The sequence below is a fragment of the Centropristis striata genome, chromosome 14, assembly GCF_030273125.1.
Source record: "Centropristis striata isolate RG_2023a ecotype Rhode Island chromosome 14, C.striata_1.0, whole genome shotgun sequence".
Lineage (NCBI taxonomy): Eukaryota > Metazoa > Chordata > Actinopteri > Perciformes > Serranidae > Centropristis > Centropristis striata.
In genome coordinates, this window is record NC_081530.1 from 483,780 (window position 1) to 508,592 (window position 24,813).

General features: G+C 40.1%; 1 long non-coding RNA gene across 1 annotated transcript in view; it reads left to right on the forward strand.

Annotated features, from left to right (window-relative positions):
- Positions 1–17,402: 17,402 nt before the first annotated feature.
- The window catches only part of LOC131985305 (uncharacterized), a 41,078-nt gene continuing 33,667 nt past the window's right edge, over positions 17,403–24,813 (forward strand). Inside the window, exon 1 of the long non-coding RNA XR_009395622.1 lies at positions 17,403–17,699. This is a non-coding gene — a long non-coding RNA (uncharacterized LOC131985305). The remainder of the gene's footprint in view (positions 17,700–24,813) is intronic.

The following is a 24,813-nucleotide window of genomic DNA, read 5'->3' on the forward strand; positions in this document are numbered from 1 at the left end:
ATTAACAAATCTGACAAGTCGCACAAATGTTGATACTGAACCAATTGTTTACGAAGTATTTCATTTATTTTCCTACAAAATGAGCTCTTTCAATACATTATTAAAGCACAATTCAGCCTCTTATGGTGATACTGTACTGGTAGTAAAAAGGACAGTCTGCAATCTGTTGCACATCAAAAAGAGAATTCCTGCTGTGATTTAAGATATAATCATTTAAAAAGTGAGATTTTCATGTATTTTAGTCATTTTCCATGGTTTTCTTGATAATAACCAAAATCATTGTCAAGAAAACCGTGACCATAACCAAATGTCTAGATATCAGCTCTTAAATTAAACCCTTATCAGCTGTTTTTGTTGTTATCATTATATCTGCCCAAACACATGCACCTTTAGTTGAACCAGACATTAAATGAACAACAAAGCAAGGAGAAAACAAAGGCGGTCTAATATTTTTCCATGACTGTATAACTACTAAATGGAATTTGGACTCAGACTCTGATACGACAAAAAGAATCTCAAACCCAAACTATCAGTTGCACTAAATACCAGTACAGGTAAGAAGATACTACTGATGATTATTTGGCTTTGCGTATAGCAGCCCTCTCATAAATGTGCTAATCTGCAGGCTTTTGGGACAAAGTAAGCCATAAGTAGTGCATAAAGTAGTAGTGAATGAGTAGAAGTAGGATTGTTCTGGCTGTTTTCTCATGGGGGGGTTATAATTTCCTGTGTACTCTCACAGACTCCCTCTTGTTATGGCTGCAACAGAACTGCCTTGGCCTCCGTTCACAGTGACAAACTAATCAAAATATTGCACTGTAATTGGTGGGTAGTGATGTGTAGCCTGTAATTACTGTAGTCAAGGTTGCCTTTCTTCTTCAGCGCTGTGGTTGAGGGTCAACATCCTGCAGTCATGACGCTTCAGTCTGACAGCCATTGAAAACCTATTTCCATGGCAGCCTGTCACGTCTGCACACAAGCTCTTGTTTTGTCATGAGTGGAAGGAGTTTGTGTGCAAACAGTAATTTTTTTGTGCTTAATTCGGTTCAATTTAAAATGATTTGTGTTCACTTTGACATGAAGAGTGTTTTTCAACTGTCAGGAAAAGCCAAATAAATCCACTGTGATTCAAAGTTTTACAACTTTTAGTACTTTTTAAGGCACTGTATGATCTTTTACTAAATAACTAACCGCTGACAGAACGTATCAAGAGCACTAGGATGTTCACTATTCACTGCACTAATTGCAAATGTGGATTAGGACGGCAGCAGCAGAGAACAAAGAGATGAAGACTTAAAAGCCATCCACAGAAAAGACTGAAAAACACAGGACAATGGACAAAAACACACATGATGAGTCTATTAAAAAATGTGTTGAGTAAAATTATACCAAAGCTTTTCATCTTTTTAAAAAAAACACATGAAGGTTTGATGTTGAAGAGCTGGTGTCAGGGAAATAAAAAGGATTAGACACTTTTATATGCTAAAAGACATTTCTCTCAGAATTGTGACGCTGTTTGATTTGTTGTCTTTTGTGTTGCTGCGAATGTCTTCTTTTCTAAACGAAACACTTTAATACAGAGCCGCTGTGCTCGAGATCACAGCTCATCGTCATCATGTCAGCAAATGATGAAGCTGTTTTATAAACATGAAATGTGCAGCGGCGAAGCATGATACTTTTCTCAATCTTCTGCTTGTGACCAGATATTCTCTCGGTGACTTCTTTAGACATAAACTCTCCTCGGAGCGTTTGATTCCTTTGTTACTGAATGTATAAATTCACATATTCTTCCTTTACTTTTTCAGTTTATCTGCCACCTAATTTGTATTCTCGAGGCACACTGATTATTAAATATCAGCACTTGAAAAGCATGCATAACATTTCTTCTTCCAGTAACATATAAAATGAATTCAGTCCCCTGTGACGCCTACTAGAAATTAAATGCCCACTCTCCCCAACCAACATGCACTTTTCCTGCCTATTTTAGCAGATGATTTCAGATCCCCATATGAAAGACTATTCCATCAGGTACTCTAACAGAACTCTCCTGTAGCTCAAACATCCCAACTGGATCTAACATCCTAACTTTGGACCACTTCTCCCTTTTGTTTGTTCCACCAGGGGCCCCGCGTGTTATTTTTGGATAATTAATTTAGAGCCTGTGTGCCTCGTTTGTTGCAACACCGTAGCATTGATTCATGTTTACACCTAAGCGGCACAATTAACGGATCAATACCAAGTGGAGAAACAGGGAGCTCTTCAGTCAGCCTTTGTTGGACGCAAATGAAAGCAGATCCACACACACATACAGTATGAGAGCACACACACACACACACACACACACACACACAACACCGGCAGTGCTTGCTAACTACTCCATATGCAAATGTGCATGAGTAATGGCTGCAAGGTAGACAGGGAATGAGAATGAAGACAAAGCAATGCTACATGTTTATTTGCCAAGCCTTGGGATGACACATTTAATAGGCCCATGGACACTTATTCCTTTGACTATTCAATCTGACCTTTACATAATGTGTGATAACATTTACACTAATTGCTTACATTTATTCTTCCATTACTGCAGCTTTCATACGCGTCAGTAAATCGCATCACATTCAAAAGATTTGAAAAGCTTTTATACATAACATTCAATTACACCAAACTGCACAAGTTGACGTGGTCAGGCTCTGGCTGTGAAGGGGGGGGGGGGGGGGGGGGCGTCCCATCAATGTTCTGCTCCATCAGGGACGAGCAGCAGCCCTGCTGTGTCAGGACGTCTCCAGCTGTGAGTGGTGGCGTCTGCAAGTGGACAAAAACAAACAAACAAACAAAATATAGAAGGGGGTCTGCAGCGGGTTGATCATGAACATGAATGTTTTAAGAGAACATTTCTGATCCACTGCAGCCAGTTCTGATTCCCCACCATGGTGGTCATAACGCTTGGATGGGGTAGTTGGAGGGACTGAAGGTAGGGGCTGTTTGACCCAGCCAACTACCCCCTAGCATTCACTGTAATGCTTGTTATATTATATTATATTATATTATATTATATTATATGTCAGCAGCCTGGTGCTAGAACTTTCTGAGCTGAACAACACAACAGAAGGGGAGGTGTTGAGCTCTGTGGTGTTCTGCGTGTTGTGTCATAGTGTGTGATTGTGTGTTGTGTCATAGTGTGTGATTGTGTGTTGTGTAACTAGCAGCCAGTGATGGTCAGCTGTGATGGATGTGAGGCAGGCGGGGGGCTGATTGCTGTGGTGCTCGGCCCCACTGGGAGGGTCTCTGCACCCTGATCATCACTTGATAGATGTGTATGGGGATGCTGGAGCCTCTTAATGAGAGAGCATAAAGGTTAGCGTGTGTGCTAGTGTGCATGTGATAGATAGATATATGCAGGTATGTAGCTGAAATGGAAAAGAGGTGGAAAGCCCTCTTAAATCCAACAACACATTCTGTATTCCAGCAGAAATAATCGGAGAAATAATGCCTGTTCTGTACTCCTGGCACATCCCCTGAACTGTGGTGTGTGTGTGTGTGTGTGTGTGTGGGTGACTCTGTATGTGTGTGTGTGTGTGTGTGTGTGTGTGTGTGTGTGTTGGAACTCCTCCACAAACTACAGCAGGCAGCTGCTGCTGGGTGGAATCATCTCCATACCATAGAAGAGCCAGACAGGCCACCGTCCAACAGAGAAGGATTTGGAGGATTTAAACTGTGTGAAGGTGAGGTACTCAAACACACACACACACACACACACACACACACACACACACACACACACACACACACACACACCACGTTAAACCGCATATACTCCAAAGAGAAAGAAAAAAGGACACCGGCAAAGCAATTGAGGTGGAGGAAGAGGATTTTGCTTCCGTCCTCTTACCTCCTTTAAAGCGCTCTATCTCGGCAAACCACATTTGTTTTATTAATTTAATGTCACATCAGGAGGAGTCAGTCAGGCGGCTGAGTCAGAAACTCACTTCCCAGAACTTTTTTTTCTGTGTGCAAAGTACTAAGAGAACAAAGCATCATCGTGTAATAACAAAGCAGGGAGGGAAGAGACAGAGACAAAGAGAGAAGAGGCTCTGGGGGATAAAAGTAGCTTCCCTCCTCCGATTAAATTGCCCTTTAGATAAAAGTAAATCTAGTAAAAGGCAATGCAGAAAAAGGGGGAAATTATTAATGATTCTCATCTCTAATGTGATTTTCAGCCTTAATATCAGAGATGAATAATAAGGATATAGGAGGGAAATGTGTGTTTCTTAGTGTGTTGGGAATATAATCTCTTTAAAAGATCTATCTATCTATCCATTGGACCATAAACAAGCCAGCACCGAGGGGAAAATATCTGAGTCCAACTGGGAGTTGAGGCAAGAGTTGTATAAATTCAACCCTCATATTTCTCTGTAATGTATAGTTTCCCGTCAGCAGGGAAATGCACAGACATGTTGATGGACAGAAGCTCAATTACACACACACACACACACACACACACACACACACGCCCCCCAGTCCATCTCACATGAGGATTCACACTATTTCACCTCTATGCAATTAGTGGGCAACTCATTGCCCATTTGTTATCAGTGACAGTGTGACCCAACCATTTAAAAGAATTACTCAACAATTAGCACATGCATGCAACTTGTTAGCAGCTGACGTGCAGCAGCGACAGGGGGGCGTGTCTCTCTATGACCTGCATTAAAATAGGAAAATTAGCATGATGTCAATTTTAATTGATTGGGCACATGATCACATTCCTTTTACAGCTTATAGAAGCATGTTTATGTGGTTATATTCATGCTTATTAATGCACAAAGAATGACAGGGCTATCGAGGGGAAAAGACCAGCATTACAATCTGTAGCACAATGCCACTAGCATAGCTAACTAGCATAGCTAACTAGCATAGCTAGCTTCATGACTCAGTTTATGACGGAGAGGAATACCAACACTGGAGTCGATGGTGTTGTTGCTCAATAAGGGAATAACAGCGATAATGGCAGTAACATTACATAAATAACATTCTTTTTTTATAATATGGGACACTTCCTCCAACAGGCCTCAGGGGCTGCTCAAGTTATTATTGTTAACATACCTGTCTGTCAATACGACGGACAGTGGACTCCTAAGAAAACAATATATAGGATAGAGATGCTTTTTTGTGATTTGATTAGTGTTTTACTTTGAAAATCTATTCTTTTCTGCAATTAATGTTTACTTCCTGACACCATTGCCTTGCTGCTAGAGAGGAAATAACAGTTTTAAGGATTGGATTGCTTTATATTTGTATTGGTAAGTCTTCAAAATCTTTTTGTTAAATGATAATGTCATTTTACAAATGAGCTAACTCTTATTATCTCCTCTGACTGCCAACAATAATGTTCAAAAATATGTCAATTTAGGATGAAGCAGTTTGCTTTTAAATACATGGAAAAAATTTATTAGAACATCCTTTTCCTTCAGTTTTTGTTCATTTTAATCCCTGATTGATTTTGGTTATTATTAAGAAAAGCATGGAAAATGGCGAGATAACAGCTGTTAAATTATTAAAGTCTTATGAGCTATTTTTGTTGTTGTCCAAACAAATGTACCTTTAGTTGTACCAGGCATTAAAATGAACAAGATATTAGAGAAAACAGATAGATAGATAGATAGATAGATAGATAGATAGATAGATAGATAGATAGATAGATAGATAGATAGATAGATAGACAGATAGATAGATAGATAGATAGATAGACAGATAGATAGATAGATAGATAGATAGATAGATAGATAGATAGATAGATAGATAGATAGATGGATAGATAGATAGATAGATAGATAGATAGATAGATAGATAGATGATAGATAGATAGATAGATAGATAGATAGATAGATAGATAGATAGATAGATCTGTGAACACCAATATGGGTTTAGAAAGAAACACTCATCCATGGCCTTATTACAACTTGCTGACAAAATGTATGCAGCTATCAATAACAATGAATTTGCTCTTGGTATCTTTTTAGATTTGTCCAAGGCCTTCGATACAGTCAATCATGAAATTTAATCAAAAAAACTGAAGCAATATGGTTTTCATGAACAGACTTTGAAATGGTTGTGCAGCTACTTATATGATAGAGAACAATATGTATGTGTGAATGGTTCAGTATCAGGTAGGACTAAAATAATGTGTGGGGTCCCTCAAGGTTCTACTCTGGGACCGTTGCTGTTCCTCATATATATTAATGACCTTCCTGCTGTATCTTCCACCTTACTTCCCACACTTTTTGCTGATGACACCAACGTGATCGTAGCAAATAAAAATCTTAATTCCCTTATCTCCAATGTTAACAGTGGCATGGAACAGATTTAAAAATGGTTTCAATCTAATAAATTATCTAGAAACAAGAAATACTGCAAAGATGAAACAAAAATTATAATCAATGGAACATAAATTTCCCAGGTTACTTCCACAAAGTTTTTAGGAGTTCTGGCTGATGAGAGATTAAGCTGGAAAGAGCTCATCAACCTGGTCTGTAGTAAAGTTACAGATCGTTTGGTGTCATCAGGAAAATTCATGACCTGGTTAATCTGTCTACTGACTTTATATTACAGCTTGATTTATCCTCATCTTATATACTGTAACATTGTTTTGGCCAGTACATATGCCTCCAACCTCCATAGTATTTATCTTGTTCAGAAAAGATTTGGTAGAACTGCCACATTTTCAAAACGACTAGATCCTTCTGCTCCCCTTTTCCAAAAACTCAAGATAATGACAATTTTTCAGATCAATATATACCAAATATGCATTTTTATCTTAAAGTATATGTATATTCCAAATTCCATTCAGTGAATATTTCCATAAGCACATAAGTACAACACTAGACAACTAACAAGATTACACCCGCCTCACTATCGTACTACCCTCGGTCAGTTCTCCTTAAAATACAGAGGATCAATACTCTGGAATGATCAGTTTAATAGTTCAATACAGTTTTCCTCTCTGAATATATACAAGAACAATTAAGTGGCTGCTCTGATTGCTCAGGTCACTAAGTACACACACACACACACACATTTCTACACTTTTCTTTTCTTTCCTTTTTAATATTGCTATAATTTTGCGTCATTTTTATGTGTCATTTTTTTCCTGTGTGATAGTTACTTGTTTTAATTTAACTTGTGAAGTTTAGGTAGAGGCCTGTATCAGCCCTTTTGGGTTTCTTGCACCTTCCTTCTGTTGTTATCTCTTTATCCTTGTCTTTTGTCTTATTTGTGCAAAATAAAAAAAACTTCAAACTTCATAATGTATAAATGTATATTTAAATGACCAAAAAAGAAAGAAAATGACACAAAAAAAGAAGAAGCAGAGCTAGTTAACCACAGCACACAGTGGTTATCAGTCAACAGTCTGTTTTTTCTGTTTCCATGGTGACACTTCCTGGTCATTTTCCTGTAACAATCATCAGCTTTCCACAAAGTACAACACCTTCCTGGGACCAGAGGGAACTAATGCGTCCCCCTAATGTGTGAGACCTTCTGCTGGATTCTCTGTGACCTCGCAACATGAAGCCATAATAATAATAATAATAATATTATCTGGTACATACAGCTGATTGACCACTTCTCCATCTGTGACGTCATCACACTAAACGACAGAACAATCCCCACATGGACTCAAAGAGAACGGCACAATGGGCCTGTATTATCCTTTGCATCATACTCTGACTTATCATTTCTCCATTATTATTACATTTACATGTTCCAGGTGATGTGCAGCAGCAATTTAGTTTCAATTATGTAAAATTGCCTCATTCAATTCAATAACAGCTTTTCAAAGTAATGCAAAAGAATGTTAATGTGTTCTTTAACTTTGTAATGAAGAGGAGCCAGTGGTCGTTCTCTAACAACTGTTTCTCTCTCCTCCTGTGTGCTCTTGTTGTTTTTTCACTATTATCCTTCCAGCGGCGTTGCTGAGCCCAAGAGGGCACTGTTTGATGTCGGAATTGGTATCTTGCCACAGAGGTGGGAAATAGGAAATTAGATTTGTGGCCTCTCGGAGGGATTGGCCTGATTGTGGCTGCAAGTTAGCCTCAACTTTGCACTGCATTCTTGACACTGCCTGGTACTTTTAATATCAATATTCCCTATCTAATTCAAGGCAGCAGAGACTGTAAAGGACATCCAATACCAGCGGAAAAATGTGGGAGAGCAGAGAAGCCAGACTGTCCCTGGTGAGGTTTGGTGACATTTATATCATAAAGTAGTATGGATCTTATTTAGTTCAGATTCCCTGCCACGGCTACTGAGACATGGCATTAAGACTAAACTTTTACTTTAAGCACTTTTTGTGTAGGAGAATCTTTACATTTTGGTGCATTACTGCCTGAACTCAAATAAACTTCCAGAGACATTCTGGATATTCTCTGTCAGCTCTCTCTTTGTTTCTCTGCTTGGCGAATATAACAATCCATGACTTAAAACTGATAATAAGAAGCTGGGAGATACTAAGCAGAGAGAAAAAGGACTGATTGCAAAGTAATGAAAAATGAGTGACGGAAAAATATCAGTGACGGATGATGATGTCTCTCCCGAGAATTCTTCAACAACCAAGCCAGTAATATATATATATATATATATATATATATATATATAATATCTCTTACAGCATGGGTTGGTAAATCATAATCATATGCCTCTTCCTATCACTTGTGTGTGCAGCACATGTGGAAAACATTGTAAGGAGGAGCAGTGTTCCAATCAAAGACATAGTCTGCAATAGCCATATAAAAGTGATGGTAAAATATTTCAATTTCCTTTTTCTTAACCACAATCTTTAGAAATATTTGCCTTTGCATATATTAACCCAGGGGTGTCAAACTCTGGCCCGCGGGCCAAATTTGGCCCACAGTGTAATTTTATTTGGCCCGCGAGGCAATACCAAATTATTATATTATTATTGTAAATTAATGACATTGATGTGTTTTTTATTTGAAATTTGATTTTGCATGTCTGCACTATGCGGATAACCGGTTAATGGTAATGAATGAATGAATGAATGTATGTTTATAAGCGTTGCTGGTTCCATATTTAATGTTAAAGCAAAACATGTTTGGTTTATATTAAAAGGTTTATTTGTTCAATGTTGGCACGCGATTTTATTCAAGTTTTAAATTTTGGCCCATTGTGTATTTGAGTTTGACACCTTTATCGGGCGAAGAATCTTGAAATTTAGAAAAAAAGTGTGCAAGAAACAGTCGTACAAACTCCAATGACTTATACCAGGAGAACTTGCCAGGTATGAATAAAAATAATAGTAATATTTAGAGAAAAAAAGTTGCAAATTCACTAGATTAAAGTGTCAAATCTACAAGAAAAAAAAGTCGCAGATTTACGAGATAAAAGAGATTCACCACTTTAAATCTCATAAATCGGCAAAAAAAATTCTCGTAGATTTGCCGCTTTAACCAGTAAACGTTTTTCTCAAAATATTACATGACAACCATCTTTCCATAATCTTAATCCTACTGTAGTTTCCTGATATTGTGGGAAGGAAGAATTTAAATAAGCATTGGCATTGGATGTAAAGTTGTAGATTTGACCATTATTACCATAACAATATGCTATCCAAGGTTTTGCTAAGATCCCACAATGCAAAAACATTTCTAAAGATGAAATACTCTGACATACCACAGGAAGTGATGTACTTGAACCGGTGGCACCTCAACAATGGTGCATTCTTAATGTGGATACATGTTTAACTGATAGTATAATGGGTGAACATTTTCATTGTCAGTTAATGGTCAAACTGTCTTTTTTAAAAATCAATCACAATTTAAAGACCAGTTTCTTGGTTTAACTCTGATCTACAGTATAGTTCTTATTGTGGACACATAGAACAGAGCCCAAAGATAACATTTTGGCCATTTTGCACAATTTGGGTGCACTCCTTTCCACTCTCAGTTAACCTGTGCTAAACTGTGGACTTGTTGACAAAATCATGAACGCAGCTCAACCCATCAGACTTCTACTCAGCCACGACACCATGACGCTATTTATTCATGAGTGATGTCATCACAGCTAATAGAGACGACGGCCCAAACTAGACCCACGTTGGAACTAACCAGAAACCTCCTTTAATGATATTATCAAGTATTAGTAAAACATTTGTCTGACTTTTTTCTCAGATTACAACACATTTAAAAAAAAAAAAAAGATGTATATATGCAGATATATATGCATTTAGCTTTAGTTACCTTTAAAGTTGTCTCTAAGGTCTGCATTCATTTTCCAAAGCCTCCATTTAACCTCTATTTTATTATTTAGATTTCTTCACTTATACGAGGGCAGAAAGTAGGAGCAAGCACATAAATCCCTTCCTGCTTCTTCCTCCCAAGAAAGTATTTAAGTGGAGCGCAGTGATGTGAAGTTTCCATTCTTCAATAGCAGCTTTGTGACTAAGCTCCAGTGTTGCTAATGCATAGCTACGATTAATGACTGTTTCCTAATTAACACCCATCCGGGCAACACAATTAAAAATAACTTCAAAGAAAAACGTAAGCTCTAAAAATACTAAGCAGAGCAGGAACTGGAATAAACTACTCTGTCTTTCCACAAGATAACACACACACACACACACACACACACACATTCACTATTGTATACGGCTGCATCACTAAAGCTCTGAGCATTATTTAATAAGATAAGCACCTCAGGTTGGTGTGTTTAACGTCCCATTCTGTGGGTTTTGCCCCGCCATGGGGTAACAAAGTTTCCAATGTTTCCTGACCATTCAGATGTTGTTTGGTGTAATCATCAACCTCTATAAGATGCCATCTAACAAGCTGGATTGTCTACAGCAAACAACAAACACAACACATGTGCTTCCACCTCATTATGATTCATCTCCTCTACCATGAGCTGGAAGTTATTATAAACAAGGCTTCTTCTCTCTGCGTCACATCTGTCCTGGCCATTGTCTGATTGCTTTGTGGGTGCTGTTTAATTGCCAATTAGGTGGAGACCAGGACAGCAATCACAATAGGTGTGAGTGTGTGTGTGTGTGTGTGTGTGTGTGTGTGTGTGTGTCTGTGTGTGTGTTTTAACACATGTAGCAGACAGCAGGCGTGACAAGGTAAATTGGAAGCATGTATGTTGAAGCAACAGGGACTGAGAGGTCACACTGCTGTATCCTCCAGGGATGTTTCATTTATGGAATTCTGCTGTTAGTTAAAAACAACAACAACAACAATCTTTCTTTGAATAAAAGGACTATGATCTTTTTTTAGACTATCTGTTTATAATTTGAAATTAAAAAAGTGGTGCAAAATTAAACTCCCTCCACAAAAATAAAACATCTGTTTTCCTCCATTAGAATCATTCTGTCAGCTGACTGGACTAGGTAATGCTACCTGTATACAGGTGCATCTCAATAAATTTGAATATCATGGAAAACTCAATTTCCCATTTCAAGTAGTTCAAGTCAAACAGCCCCAACCAAGTGTTGAGTCATATAGATGACATACTGTTCAGAGGACAACATTTACATATTAAACATACTTTTTAAACTGGTATTTTGTAATATTACATTTTTTTGAGACAATGAATTTTAGGTCTTCATTAAATGTAAGCCATAATCATTATAATTAGAGTAAATCAAATAAATGAAGACATGAAATGTTTCATTCTGTGTGTAATGGATCTATATAATGTGTTATTTCCACTTTTTGAATTGAATTACTGACATAAATGAACTTTTCTATGATATTCTAATGTATTGAGAAGCACCTGTAGTTATAGTAACTGATGCACAGGTTTGCTGTTACCTGTCATGGAGACTGTCTAGAGCCCCTCCCCCACTCCACACAGCACCTACTAACTAAAGTTTACATCAGCATCACAGGCTCAGCTCTGATCAACAGGGATCAAACATAGAAGTTGACCAATTTAATCCAATTCCTGAAGACTTCTCTCCATTTTCTCTCATGGGTGGCCAAAGTTGTCAGATTAGCAACCGTTACAAGTTGTTTTTCTCTCGCGCACAATCTCTTCTTCATCATTTTCTTCTTCTTCTTCTTCTTCTTCTTCTTCTTCTTCTTCTTCTTCTTCTTCTCCTGTTTCCTGATGGATTAGCCTACAGAAATACATTACACTGCCACCTTCTGACCAAAGTACCTGTATGCAGCTTAGTTTATTCGTTCTAAACCAATTGATGGAAACTTTCCTTATTAACATTTTCTTTAATGCGACATTTAAAAATTCTGCTTCAAAATTTGCTTAGACTTTAATAGAAACACGGCCAGTGTGACCAACACAAATTATATAGAATCCGATTGTTTCAAAGCAGATCTTGGCCACTTCCAGATGTGGTCCTAGTAGTGTGTAATGTCCTTGTTATTGTTCTTCTGTGCTGCTCTCACAAAACTCACAAAAAATCAGATCTGAGCAAAAATTCCAGATTGAGCATTAAGACCTGCAGCCTCAGTAGTTATAGGAATCCAACTGAGACAGATAGACATGTGACCATCAGGTTTATTCACTTCACACAGAGTTAAATCAATACCAAATTATGTTCAATGATGTTTGCCTAATGAGGTAATGTTTGTTTATGAGTTATGAAGAAATACAAGTTATATTTTCAAAGGAGTACATGCTTCACAATAAGCTCATCTTTGTTTAACCCATAAGAACCCAGGCCCATTTATCCTTAAAGGAAAATTATGGGGGATATACCACAGACATTTATGATGTTTAAAAAAAAAAATATATATATATATATATACATACTACCCCTAAATGTCAAATATCTGTGATGTGACATATATGTCAATTGGCATTTATGGTATTTCTTATTTTAAAATAAAAAAAACTTGACGTCACAGTGATATTTTTGTAACTTCTTTTATATTAATTTGTTCAGGAAATATGGTCAAAACAGATTAAATGCAATAAAGGACATTAACAGATTAGAATTGTTAAATGGGTTTAAACCTAGTAACAAAAAAAAGCTTTTTAAAATTAGATACTTTTTTTAGATTTTTCTGTTTTCAGTCACACTCGCCTTTTGTTTTTCACATTTTTCAAGTCAGTTCTTGTCCAAGTCACATGACCACCACACCAGGTGTTGAGTATGTGTTGCTTAGGGATTTAATGAGTTAAGGTGAAGCATAAAGCTGAATATGGGAGATTATAGAAGATTTAAAGTGTTTGTTACACGGGTGTCACCATGGGTTCTTATGGGTTAAGTTTTATTTTATTTAATTTAACAACATATTAATGGAGGTTTTCTTGCAGCAGTAGGGAGCTTGCCTCGTCATCAGTCATTTTTAAGTGTAAATTAACTTATCAAACAATTCATGTGGTTCTTCTGATGAATTCATCTTGTTTCACAAAGCAGAACTCTTATTTTATAAAATGATATGTCATAAAGACTTTTGACCATGCTGACTGTTGATGTCAAACAGTTATGTTGGGCTTTGAGCGGTTAAAGTTAAATATCAGCTGAAATAAAAAGTATTTTTAGGAATCTTACAAAGTCATATGTTATCATTAAGAACAAAGACCTGTTAGACTGAGTGATATGTTACCAGAATCTGCAAAATAATAAACACAGGTATGTATGTGATGTCAAATGTCACACATGAAAAAAAAAAACACAAATAAACATACTTGTAAACTGGCAATTGGAAGGAAGTCTATGGTCTATTGTTTTGTTGAAGTCTGCAGCCCTTGCTCTCTTCACCTCCACCAGGTGACTCCCACCTGATGTCTCCTACCTGTTTACCAGGTGACTCCCGCCTGATGTGTCCTACCTGTTTACCAGGTGACTCCCACCTGATGTCTCCTACCTGTCCACCAGGTGACTCCCACCTGATGTCTCCTACCTGTTTACCAGGTGACTCCCGCCTGATGTGTCCTACCTGTTTACCAGGTGACTCCCACCTGATGTCTCCTACCTGTCCACCAGATGATTCCCACCTGATGTCTCCTACCTGTCCACCAGGTGACTCCCACCTGATGTGTCCTACCTGTTTACCAGGTGACTCCCACCTGATGTCTCCTACCTGTTTATCAGGTGACTCCCACCTGATGTGTCCTACCTGTCCACCAGGTGACTCCCACCTGATGTCTCCTACCTGTTTACCAGGTGACTCCCACCTGATGTGTCCTACCTGTCCACCAGGTGACTCCCACCTGATGTGTCCTACCTGTTTACCAGGTGACTCCCACCTGATGTCTCCTACCTGTTTACCAGGTGACTCCCACCTGATGTCTCCTACCTGTCCACCAGGTGACTCCCACCTGATGTGTCCTACCTGTCCACCAGGTGACTCCCACCTGATGTGTCCTACCTGTCCACCAGGTGACTCCCACCTGATGTCTCCTACCTGTCCACCAGGTGGCTCCCACCTGATGTCTCCTACCTGTCCACCAGATGATTCCCACCTGATGTCTCCTACCTGTCCACCAGGTGACTCCCACCTGATGTGTCCTACCTGTCCACCAGGTGGCTCCCACCTGATGTCTCCTACCTGTCCACCAGATGATTCCCACCTGATGTCTTCTACCTGTCCACCAGGTGACTCCCACCTGATGTCTCCTACCTGTCCACCAGGTGGCTCCCACCTGATGTCTCCTACCTGTCCACCGGATGATTCCCACCTGATGTCTCCTACCTGTCCACCAGGTGACTCCCACCTGATGTCTCCTACCTGTCCACCAGGTGACTCCCACCTGATGTGTCCTACCTGTCCACCAGGTGGCTCCCACCTGATGTCTCCTAACTGTCCACCAGGTGGCTCCCACCTGATGTCTCCTACCTGTCCACCAGATGATTCCCACCTGATGTCTCCTACCTGTCCACCAGGTGACTCCCACCTGATGTGTCCTACCTGTCCACCAGGTGACTCCCACCTGATGTCTCCTACCTGTCCACCAGGTGGCTCCCACCTGATGTCTCCTACCTGTCCACCAGATGATTCCCACCTGATGTCTCCTACCTGTCCACCAGGTGACTCCCACCTGATGTGTCCTACCTGTCCACCAGGTGGCTCCCACCTGATGTCTCCTACCTGTCCACCAGATGATTCCCACCTGATGTCTTCTACCTGTCCACCAGGTGACTCCCACCTGATGTGTCCTACCTGTCCACCAGGTGACTCCCACCTGATATCTCCTACCTGTCCACCAGATGATTCCCACCTGATGTCTCCTACCTGTCCACCAGGTGACTCCCACCTGATGTGTCCTACCTGTCCACCAGGTGACTCCAACCTGATGTCTCCTACCTGTCCACCAGATGATTCCCACCTGATGTCTCCTACCTGTCCACCAGGTGACTCCCACCTGATGTGTCCTACCTGTCCACCAGATGATTCCCATCTGATGTCTCCTACCTGTCCACCAGGTGACTCCCGCCTGATGTCTCCTACCTGTCCACCAGGTGACTCCCACCTGATGTCTCCTACCTGTCCACCAGATGATTCCCACCTGATGTCTCCTACCTGTTTACCAGGTGACTCCCACCTGATGTCTCCTACCTGTCCACCAGGTGACTCCCACCTGATGTCTCCTACCTGTTTACCAGGTGACTCCCACCTGATGTCTCCATCTGTTTACCAGGTGACTCCCACCTGATGTCTCCTACCTGTCCACCAGGTGACTCCCGCCTGATGTCTCCTACCCGTCCACCAGGTGACTCCCGCCTGATGTCTCCTACCTGTCCACCAGGTGACTCCCACCTGATGTGTCCTACCTGTCCACCAGGTGACTCCCACCTGATGTCTCCTACCTGTCCACCAGGTGGCTCCCACCTGATGTCTCCTACCTGTCCACCAGATGATTCCCACCTGATGTCTCCTACCTGTCCACCAGGTGACTCCCACCTGATGTGTCCTACCTGTCCACCAGGTGGCTCCCACCTGATGTCTCCTACCTGTCCACCAGATGATTCCCACCTGATGTCTTCTACCTGTCCACCAGGTGACTCCCACCTGATGTGTCCTACCTGTCCACCAGGTGACTCCCACCTGATATCTCCTACCTGTCCACCAGATGATTCCCACCTGATGTCTCCTACCTGTCCACCAGGTGACTCCCACCTGATGTGTCCTACCTGTCCACCAGGTGACTCCAACCTGATGTCTCCTACCTGTCCACCAGATGATTCCCACCTGATGTCTCCTACCTGTCCACCAGGTGACTCCCACCTGATGTGTCCTACCTGTCCACCAGATGATTCCCATCTGATGTCTCCTACCTGTCCACCAGGTGACTCCCGCCTGATGTCTCCTACCTGTCCACCAGGTGACTCCCACCTGATGTCTCCTACCTGTCCACCAGATGATTCCCACCTGATGTCTCCTACCTGTTTACCAGGTGACTCCCACCTGATGTCTCCTACCTGTCCACCAGGTGACTCCCACCTGATGTCTCCTACCTGTTTACCAGGTGACTCCCACCTGATGTCTCCATCTGTTTACCAGGTGACTCCCACCTGATGTCTCCTACCTGTCCACCAGGTGACTCCCGCCTGATGTCTCCTACCCGTCCACCAGGTGACTCCCGCCTGATGTCTCCTACCTGTCCACCAGGTGACTCCCACCTGATGTCTCCTACCTGTCCACCAGGTGACTCCCGCCTGATGTCTCCTACCCGTCCACCAGGTGACTCCCGCCTGATGTCTCCTACCTGTCCACCAGGTGACTCCCACCTGATGTGTCCTACCAGTTTACCAGGTGACTCCCACCTGATGTGTCCTACCTGTCCACCAGGTGACTCCCACCTTATGTCTCCTACCTGTCCACCAGGTGGCTCCCACCTGATGTCTCCTACCTGTCCACCAGATGATTCCCACCTGATGTCTCCTACCTGTCCACCAGGTGACTCCCACCTGTCCCACCTGACATGACAGAGAATATATCACATTAAAAACACACAGAAAGGATGATGGTTTAAAAAGCAGTGTCCTATAACTAAACCAATGTCTCCACAGCTAAAAACCTTCTGTCATTACTTCACTTTTTGATTTCATTTTCAGAGTCATTAAGCTGACTAAAAAATACATGAGATGTTTTAGAACTGTTTGTATACACACTGCTGCTGATTGGTTAAAACCTGTGACACACCTACCAAACCAGAGGGTCAATGGACTGGTCTATCAGCTGTTCACACACTGGTGGTAGAGGATTCCCTCAATGGTGCCACCATCAGGAATTCATTCAGGAGCAACTCAGGGTTCAGTATGTTGCCCAAGGAAACTTCCACATGGTCAGGAATCCAACCAATGACCTTCCGATTGATGTATGACCATTCTACTAACTGAAGAAAAAGACTTGAACGAGACTCCTTTTCACGCCTTTACCAGGAAACATTTTGTAAAAAATGATGCACACCATTTTGTCATCTTGAACGTGCCCCTGCTCACCTGTTTCCACTTCCTGAATCAGCCCTGCAGCCCCTCTTCCACAGTCAGCTGACATGTTGTCAGAGTGTTCAGGTGCTTGGTGCTGTTACTCTCTAGCTCTGGAATCAATCAGTTGAAACCTGGAATCTGGAACTTGCCTGTTTTGAACCACAGCTGGATCTGTTGGATGTTGGATCACTTGGCTGCATCTTTGGATTTTGTTGTTTGTTTTTCCCGTCTGGACTACTTTCCAGGTTTTGACCCTTGCCTGCCTCATGACTCCTGTACCTGCCTGCCTGTAAGTCTGAATACATATATCATATATCACATATCTACCTTCACCAAAAAAACACCAAAAATATAGTGGATAGTGTATAACAAAGAAAGCCTGAGATATGAATTGTGATTTATTTTCTCCTCCAAGGCCATATTTCACCCACATGAAATAATATAAAAGACAGAAATATATGCTGTGAAACCTTTTAGCAACACAGAAATTAATTGTTAATAGGATAACTTGTTGTTGGCTTTGGCTTTTTCATCGGATTTGATATTATTTGATTTTGATACTAATGATGTTTAATATGTTTAATAAGTGTAAACAGCCTTATCGTATCGACGAGCATATGAGAATAGTAATCGCATGGCAACAACATGAACATACGCGGGTGACAGAGTACTGTATCTCTGTTCCTTAACCCATAGGAACCTATGGTGACACTGGTGTAACAAACACTTTAAATCTTCTATAATCTCCCATATTCAGCTTTATGCTTCACATTTACTCATTAAATCCCTAAGCAACATATACTCAACACCTGGTGTGGTGGTCATGTGACTGTGACAGGAAGTGACTTCTCCAACATGGCTGTGACTGGAAACAGAAATGTGCAAAAGAAGCTAATTTCAAAAAGCTTATTTTTTGTTCTGAGGCTAAGTTTAAACCTGTTTAACAACTCTGATCCGTTAATAGTTTTTATGATTGATTTATTCTTATTTTGTTACTTAAAAAAACAAATCTGAAAAATAATTTATTGTTTAACAGTACTATTAATGTCACAATGTTGATATATGTGGTGGAGATGCAAAGAAAAAAAACACATTTGTGTTTCTGTAAGCAGAAAATGTGTCTAGTTTTTTTAATTTTAAAATAAGAAATATAAACATAAATACTGAAAACGCCCAATGTGATGTATATTCCACATCACAGATCTTTCACATTTAGGGGTAGATTTTTTTTTTTTTTTAAACATAAAAAATGTGTTCTATGTGGTATATCCCCCATAATTTTACTTTAAGGATTACTGGGTTGTTATGGGTTAATGTCTCCCTGTTGCTTGAACATAGCTCTGAAGTGTGGGTTGACATTTTCCAAGTGAATTGAACCATTAGAAGATGCCAAATATGTACCAGCTCTGGTACCCAGAGAGGTTTAATATAGGAGCACTTATTGCTAGAGTGTATGCTGATTGATTAGCAGCAGCGCTGCAGTGGTGGTGGGGTTAGCACCTCTAGCTGCTGGCCTCTCTGGTTCAGCAGATGAGAGACATGATGGAGTTAAAGCTGGGTCAAACTGTTCTCTGAACTCAAGACGACTCCAGAACTTCCTTTGACATTCAATTACCCTTTGCTCTCCGACGTCCAATCAGAGAACAGGGACCACGTCTGTTCTTGGGTCAGCATGTTACTGAGGGAAGTCCTGACCTGCATTTTACATTCTCAATGGTTCTTTAGACAGTTCTTGTGTTCCAGTGTGTTTATTACAGCTGCTGTTGTCCTCTTTGTTTTCAATTAAAAGGACAGTTCCTTGTTTAACCTCTGGGTCCTCAGTCCAGCGCTAATGGGTCTCACTTTTTGCTTTGTAAATAATTAGACGGAGTCTGAATAGACTCAAATATTCCACAAATTGAAAGGTTCTGGCCTTGTAGGCTCTCATTCTGCTGTTCATTGACTGGCTCAGGCATGATTTTTTCTCTGTTTTATTTATGGTTGCTTACCCAGCTATGCAGTAAGGCATGCTGTCATGCAACCCCACACCAATAAAAGGGATTAATGAGCCAAATCAAATATTGGATGGCTGCTGTTCTGGTATGCGTCACTGATGTGTCAGGAGAGACGCAGATCATTTGGACCAAATGAACAATTCTACATTAGTAGTGGTATTTTATGCAGTATAACTAGCTCCACTACCTACATTAAAATAGCCTTCTTAAAAAGTCTTTGAAGGAATTAATGGAAAATGCAGTTGTGTGAGTTGAATTGAAACACAAGCTTATTAGGTGTACTTACTTTGTACAAAAGTGATTCAAAATCTAATTTGTCTGTAATGCTTAGAAATTACAGTTTGTCACTTTGTCAGAGAGATGCTGACTCAGCTGTTTAATCATTTGTTAAGGTGTTGTGGCAGTGCTTGAACAAGAGTTGAGAAACATTGCATTGGTCTGGTGTCCCTAATTTTGTGGTGTCCTCTGTAACAGAAGTCAAATTTTGCATAAATACCTGGTACATATCAAGTCAAAATGGGCAATATTGGGTCTGTGTGTAAGCAGTTTGTTAAGTCTGGCCGTTATCAGGAATGCTTTAAGGTATTCCTACCAAAACTGGATTTCAACGCACAAGCCTCAATTTTGCTTCAGTTTGGGACATGTCAGGAACGCTGTATGTAAGTAAGTCAAGTTTATTTATAGAGCACTTTTCACAGATAAAACCACAAAGTGCTTTACAGAAGATAAAAAGAAAGAAATAAGATAGGGGAACATAAATTAAATTAAAAACACAGAACACAATTTAAACACAATTAACTATACATATATATATATATATATATGCATATATATATATATATATATATATATATATATATATATGGCAGAGAGAGAGGTGTGTCACTTTCTGCTTGTTATGTGCCTCAATCAAATCAAATCAAAGGTAATAAATAATAAGGTAGGTAATCAAATAATTTGACTAAGGTAAGGGTAAAAGAAGCTTACCATTGGAGTTAATGAGAGCCTTGTGTGTCAGAATACAGATGCTAAACGTTCCTTTATGCATTGGTATCACACACTGAGATAGGAGATAGGAGATAGGAGATAGGAGATATGAGATAGGAGATAGGAGATAGGAGCGACACCAGACTAGAGACCAGTGTTCATGTCCAGTTGGAAGTCATGTTTAGAAGTAGTTATTTCAGTTATTCCTTACCAATTAGTTTAGGTCACTTTTTTAAAACAGTGATTACCACATGTTTAAGACAGTTACTGGTCATATTTCATCATACAGTCTATTCATGCAATATCTCCAACAGTTAAGAATGAAACCTTTTTAATGCATCCATTCCATTCCCCCATTTCTACACTGCAAAAAAAGAAAAGTTGGGTGAACTCAAAATTTCAAGGCAACAAACTTCGATAAAATTTTAAGTTGGACAATTAAACTAAATATTTTAAGTTTTGTTTTTGAGTTTGCTCAACTCTGAATTCAGATTTTTGTCAACTCAACTGTAAGTTGTACAAACTTATAATTTTACATTGTAATAACTTTTAATCCTTACTTCTGCTAACTTCTGCAATGTGCTGAATTGGCACGATTGTAACGCCGCTATGAAATGTCAGCTAATGTTGCGACCACAATTTTGAGTTAGCATTGATACGCTAATGGCTACTCTTGTAGCTGTAACAAGCAGCGCCGCTAGCATCAGTTAGCCACTAGCATCAGTTAGCCGCTAGCATCAGTTAGCCGCTAGCATCAGTTAGGCGCTAGCTTAAGTTAGCCGCTAGCGTTAGTTAGCCGCTAGCGTCAGTTAGCCGTTAGCTTTCGCTAATGACCGAATTTCACCGCTTTCCGGCATTTCCCAACAAAGAAATAAGAGTTATCAGAACTATTGTCCCTTGTTGTGAACCCCAACTTAAAGATATAAGTAACAACAACTCACCAACTTGTTTTTGAGCAGACAACTGGCTTCCTTTGTTGTGCTAACTTACATTATTGCTCTAAATGTCAATAATTTATATTTACAAGTTTTACCAACTTAAATCACTGTTTTAGGCCAAAAAATACAAGTTGGCTTTTTTGCAGTGTATGTTTTTGTGTTAGTGTTACCAACTTCCCTTTTTTAAAGAAGCCAACAGATGTCAGCAGTTTTTCTGTAATGTGTTGATTTGCATATGCACATTGTCACAGTCCAGCTCCACTGACTGTGGGAAGTGCACTTATCATCTGCCATCTCTGGATGAGACAGTCCACATTGGCATCAGCTACTTATCTGTCAACAAATACTTTGGGAGATACCATTGTAATAGTGTTCCTTTTTTCAAAGACAGAGTTTTCACTGACTTTTGAGAATCAGAGCATTGAAGTAAAATCTAAAAGTTTCTTGGTTTAATGAAACAGTTGCCAACTTGGCAGCAGTTGGTGGAGTTTCTAAAGCACCCTGAGCCAAAGTGGAGTTTAATTTCCCTCCCTGAAAGTTTGGAAGAATGCATCTGATGGCTTTTAATCAGCTTCATGCTACAAACTTCAGTTCAGCTAGTGTTGCTGCCCAGCTGCTGGATGAATCGCTGCCTGCTGACCTTTGCTGACATTGTTTTTTGTTTTAAATATTTATTTTCCATATTGGACAAATGCATTGACAAGGGTCTTTGGAGACATGACAGTATATATGTATATGTGCTCCTGTCTGTCAAGGCTCCAGCTACCTGTTGTGTGATTCCACTCACATGTTTGACACAGACTTGATTTGACACAGTCACATTGTCAGTGGTGTGTAAAGTTGCCCTACACACAAACATAAGGTGAACATGTTCATTGACAGATATTCCTCAGATTTGCTGGTTTGATTGGACTTGACACACTGTGCTGACATTTGGCAAGGACAATTGATTATTCAATAACTGCTGTCAGACGGTGATAGATCGCAGCTGAATCACAGCGAGGTGCGTCGTCTGCAGCTTCTCCTTCTGCAGCTGCTTCATGCTGTGCTTAAGTTGGTGGTAAATGGGTGAAGTGTCCAACAGAAGTCGGGGATCGAGGGATTTGTTTGTCTGTAGTTTACTGCACGTTATCGTCAATACTCATAATTCATGCAAACTACTGTTTCCCTTGGATGTTGTGACCATGAATTCCCCTAATGCAACAGTTTATTTCTTAATATACTATCCAAATGTATCCACAGGATAAATTTCACCATAATGGTAAAATAGTTTGTTATATTAATTTCATAAACTATAATAATTTAAGTTTTAAATATTCATGTTTAATATTCAAATATTCATATTCAGGCCAAATAATGGCAACAAGACAAGAAACAGCAATACTGTGTCACTGTTTGTGTACAAAATGTTAATTTGGTACTGCTCAATGTTTAATTCGGTTTGTTTAAGCTCTTGAACAAATCTGTGCTTGTGTCCTCTTTTTATCATTAGTGTCCAAACACTTAAGTTCCCACACCACAAATTAATTAGAGCGTAGTCTCAAACGCCCCCCGATGTGCCATCATTAAACATTCTTTGAAATGTAAACAACCATTAAACCAACTTCCAAGTGCTGAATAGCTTTGTGAAGAACAGTTTAAAATGTATTGAGCTCTTTATGATACATATTTTAATATTAATGCAGTTTACAAGGATAAATCCCTTACTCTGCAAATTTCCCATTGAACGAGTCAACGTTTTTGCTCCACAGTGCATGGACCTCTATACGAGTCACAAGAGGATCAATGGAAGTCATTTTGTCATGAATACCAAACTCTGTATCAGTATCTGCCCTGACACTTACTAATCAATCAAGTTGGTATGGTCCATAAGCCAATCCACTTTAAATGCTATTTCTTAGTCAGTATCATTTTAAGAAATGCCAGCAGCCGTTGTTTTGGCCCCAGAATGATCGTTGTTTCTGTTCAAAGCCCTTAAGTGTTGTTAAGAAGAAGTCAGTTGGTATATAGAGCCACAAAGGCCCCGTTCACACGAGGACTGTCTCAACAGAAGACGCAAAAGTGGCGTCTCGTCTTCACTTTTTATTCCTCGTTTAGACGAGCGTTTTCAGGAGGAAATCTGCTGCATACGATGACGCAAAAGTGTGTGAAATGTGATTGTATGCAGCCAGGCGGCATCACTTAAAGCCATAAGAGCATCTTTGGGCATGCAGAAGTTTTCACGCCACACATTTTCATCAGCTACTCCTTCCACAAAGTTCTCCTCCATCACTAGATCTCCCAGGTCTCGTTCACAGCCGTCTGGCTCCTCCCACCAATCGCTGCATCCAGAATGTGATGGAGGTAATTCCAGATCCTTCTCTGTTCACTAATACTATCTGTACATATCCTGGACATTTGGTGGAAAGACTCCTGTAAGTTTATTAGAGCTGCCAGAGCAGCCTGAAGGTCCCACCATGGAAATAATCCCACGTTTCTTTATTTCCTGTCCTGGAGCATGGATGTGACGTAAACACATACGTGACGTGAGCAGATCAGATCAGAGTTTTGTGTCTTGTCAGTGTAGACGACACGCTACGGAGGAGAGGATTACACTTTTACACTTTGGAGGGTGGTTTCAGATTTTTTTAAGCCCCCAAAACGCCGTCACCGTCTAAACGAAAGGCACTTCACATAAAATATTTTGTCGTTTTTACCCGCGAGCGTCCTCGTGTAAACGGGGCCAAAGGCTCGTGTAGGTGGATCAATGGGTTGACTGCACGTACTTTATTGCTCTTTATACTGATACTACAAGTGCTACTGAGGCTTCCTGACAGAAGGCTGTGTGTTAGGAAGCCCTGTCCCATGATCATGCTTCTAATGAGTCTGCATGTGGCATAGAAAGGTCAGCCAGATCTGAATGGCTTGTTGAAGTCCATGTTTCCTGATTGAGGCATCCCACAAAAAATGAGTTGGCTGTTTTTTTCAGTTTGTGGGTTAGTTGGCACTCCCAAATGTATTTGCACAAGCACTTAAAAAGTGTTTTTCCCCTACATGTCCACTTTAACCACAATTATCTTCTAAATGTAACTGTTTTTATTGTTGTTTCTAACTTTGTCCTGCTACCTGTTTTTTGCCAAACCATGATGATTTTCTACACCTAACCTAGTCTTATTAGTTCCTAAACCTTACCAGACCTTAACCATAGCATTGTCAGATCATAAAACTGACTAACTGACTCATTTTCCCATTTAAACAGACTTCGGAAGGTACAGACAATGAATCATAATCAGGGATGTGGTGGAGTCGGCTGATATTGACCTTCTTGTCTGACCATATGGAGTTTCACACAGTGCAAAATATTGGACGTATTAAAATCTGGAGAGAAAAAGTGGGAATAATGACATTTTATTGATTTAATACTTTGCATTGTCTTAAAATGTATTGTTTTCAAAATGGCTTGTTTTGGGTCTAAATCTCCTGACTGTGTTTCAGCCATAGCATT